The sequence below is a fragment of the Globicephala melas genome, chromosome 18, assembly GCF_963455315.2.
Source record: "Globicephala melas chromosome 18, mGloMel1.2, whole genome shotgun sequence".
Classification (NCBI taxonomy): domain Eukaryota; kingdom Metazoa; phylum Chordata; class Mammalia; order Artiodactyla; family Delphinidae; genus Globicephala; species Globicephala melas.
The window spans coordinates 26,905,017-26,908,312 of NC_083331.1; the positions used below are offsets into that span (position 1 = coordinate 26,905,017).

Below are 3,296 nucleotides of genomic sequence, written 5' to 3' on the forward strand. Positions count from 1 at the left end.
TCTTCTTTTCCAAATTGTATTCCTTTTACTTCTTTTTCTTCTCTGATTGCCTTGGCTAGGACTTCCAAAGCAATGTTGAATAATAGTGGTGAGAGTGGACCTCCTTGTCTTGTTCCTGATTTTAGAGGAAATACTTTCAGTTTTTCACCATTAAGAATGATGTTTGCTGTGGGTTTGTCATATATGGCCTTTATTATGTTGAGGTAGGTTCCCTCTATGCCCACTTTTTGAAGAGTTTTTATCATAAATGGGTGTTGAAATTTGTCAGAAGCTTTTTCTACATCTATTGAGATGATCATATGGTTTTTATCCTTCAATTTGTTAATATGGTGTATCACATTGATTGATTTACATATATTGAAGAATCCTTGCATCCCTGGGATAAACCCCACTTGATCATGGTGTATGATCCTTTTACCGTGTTGTTGGATTCTGTTTGCTAGTATTTTGTTGAAGATTTTTGCATCTATATTCATCAGTGATATTGGTCTGTAATTTTCTTTTTCTGTAGTATCTTTGTCTGGTTTTGGTATCAGATTGATTGTGGCCTCATAGAATGAGTTTGGGAGTGTTCCTTCCTCTACAATTTTCTGAAGAGTTTGAGAAGGATCAGTGTTAGTTCTTCTCCAAATACTTGATAGAATTCACCTGTGAAGCCATCTGGTCCTGGACTTTTGTTTGTTGGAAGATTTTTAGTCACAGTTTCAATTTCATTACTTGTGATTTGTTTGTTCATATTTTCTGTTTCTTCCTGGTTCAGTCTTGTAAGGTTATACCTTTCTAAAAATTTCTCTGTTTCTTCCAGGTTGTCCATTTTATTGGCATAGAGTTGCTTGTAGTAGTCTCTTAGGATGCTTTGTATTTCTGCAGTGTCTGTTGTAACTTCTCCATTTTCTTTTCTAATTTTGATTTGAGTCCTCTCTCTCTTTTTTTTTTTTTTTTTTTTGATGAGTCTGGTAAAGGTTTCTCAATTTTGTTTATCTTCTCAAAGAAGCAACTTTTAGTTTTATTGACCTTTGCTATGTTTTCTTTTTTTCTGTTTCATTTATTTCTGCTCTGGTCTTTATGATTTCTTTCCTTCTAATAACTTTGGGTTTTTTTTGTTTGTTTGTTTTTCTTTCTCTAGTTTCTTTAGTGTAAAGTTAGATTATTTGAGATTTTTCTTGTTTCTTGAGGTAGACTCGTATTGCTATAATCTTCCCTCTTTGAACTGCTTTCAAAATATGGAACGCTTCATGAATTTGTATGTCATCCTGTGCAGGGACCATGCTAATCTTCTCTGTATCGGTCCAAATTTAGTATATGTGCTGCCAAAGCAAGTACTCTGATACATCATTTTAGATGTCATCACCTCTCCAGTAATGTCATGCTTCTCTCTGCCCATCCAAACAGACATTGGGTGGGGAAAGTCAATCATTTCTGTCCCCTATGTGTCAGCTATTTTTTTTTCCCTTCAATGTAAAATTCTATATACTGTATTTTGGAAAAAAAAAAAAAAGAGAAAAATTGATCTTTAAAGTGCTTCGAATATGACATTGGCAAACTCTATGCTCAAAATGATATGGTAACTTGGAAGAAGATATATTTTTGATTCAAGCTACAATGCATTATTTTAATTAGTTTTTCTGATTATAAAATGTGATAGTATGTATATTAATGTTAATTGAGTTAGTTTGAAATTCAGTGTTCTGCATGTAAAATTTAAATGTCCTGAAAATTTATCTATTTGTTTATCCTTCAGAAATTATTATTTTGCACTTCCTATGTGTAAAATAATACACTTAGTACATTGCCTTGTGCAGCATTATGCATACCATAAGCAACTGTACAAAATTGGTGTCTGCATTCAAGGAATTCATGCCATAATGGTTAGATTTGGAGATTTCCAATGCAAAATACTCTGTGTTGTTGGCATAGGCTCCTACTCTTTCCAAAGCAAAATATGGAGATAATGAAGTACAAACAAGTGATTGAAATGTGGACACACAATCAAATGATTTATACTTGCAAAGGTTCTGACCGATATATACAACATACCCCCAAATTCCTTTTAGTGTATTGTGACGTTAGATTATTTTTTATTATAATTCAATATATTTTCCTCAAGGCATTTTTCCCTTTTATTTATTTATTTATTTTTAATGTCATAACCTCTCCCATTTTCTCCTTGAACCATTCCTGAATGTGAGGCTATCCAAACCAAATGAGTGCCCCTAGAATGAATGCATTTTTCCATTGCACATGGGTTGTCCCATTACAATGCTATTAGCATAAAGGGGGACTTCTTATTAAGGGAATAGACAAGCAGTTTCTACCTTTACTGAGATCTTAATTCTGCTTCAATAAACTCTTACTCTATTCTTGTGTTAGCTCATTCCTTTTAATTCTGAAAATTTTTCAGCATTTTCCATCTCTTTGCAAACCAGGGGAATTCCCTGAAATTACCTTGAATCCACTGAATTTCACATTCTATTTCAACAATATAACATGGATCCCTTTCCCTCTTCAAGAACAAATATTTTCCTTCTGAATATTCTAACAATTTAACATTCTACAAACACATATGTTCTTCCAGATATTACGTTGGAGTAAAATGAAAAGCTAACCCATGGTTTATAATTAGATTAACTTCAACATAAGACTCACAGACCTGCACTGATCAACATATAGCATTATTGACGAAATTTTGGGAAAATTATATATGTTTTACCACCACTTTTTAGCACTTTTTCTATTTGAAGGAGTTTCACTGTCAATGTCAATGGTGTATGATTCTTTTAATTTACTCAACTTCTTTCAACAAAATAGTATTATCACTGTTTTTTTAATCACAATTAAGTCAATGAGATTTTCTTTTCCTTTTCAAAGTCTTAACCTAGGCATTTTTAAAAGTGCCTTGATTTCTTGCAACAAGAGGTTCTAGGCCCACCCCCCTATTTATCCAGTTTCATTGAGGTATGATTGTTAAATAAAAATTTTATACAGACAGTCCCTGACTTAGAATGGTCCCACTCAAAATTTTTCCAATTTACAATGGTGCAAAAGTAACATGCATTCAGTGAAAAGTGTACTTCAAATTTTGAATATCCCGACTAATGAAATGCAGTAGGCACAGAGTCACAGCTGAGCAGTGGCACCTCCCAATCAGGCAGGTGATCACAAGGGTGAACAACCAATACACTTACAATTCTGTACCCATACAACCATCCTGTTTTCACTTTGAGTGCAGAATTCAATAAATTACATGAGATATTTAACAATTTATTATAAAATAGGCTTTGTATTAGATGATTTTT

General features: G+C 33.0%; 1 non-coding gene across 1 annotated transcript; it reads right to left on the bottom strand.

Moving 5' to 3' along the window:
- Positions 1-1,217: 1,217 nt before the first annotated feature.
- On the bottom strand, positions 1,218-1,323 carry LOC115839073 (U6 spliceosomal RNA). Its single transcript, XR_004033908.1, has one exon. It is a non-coding gene; the product is annotated as a U6 spliceosomal RNA (small nuclear RNA).
- Between the last annotated feature and the right edge of the window lie 1,973 nt (positions 1,324-3,296).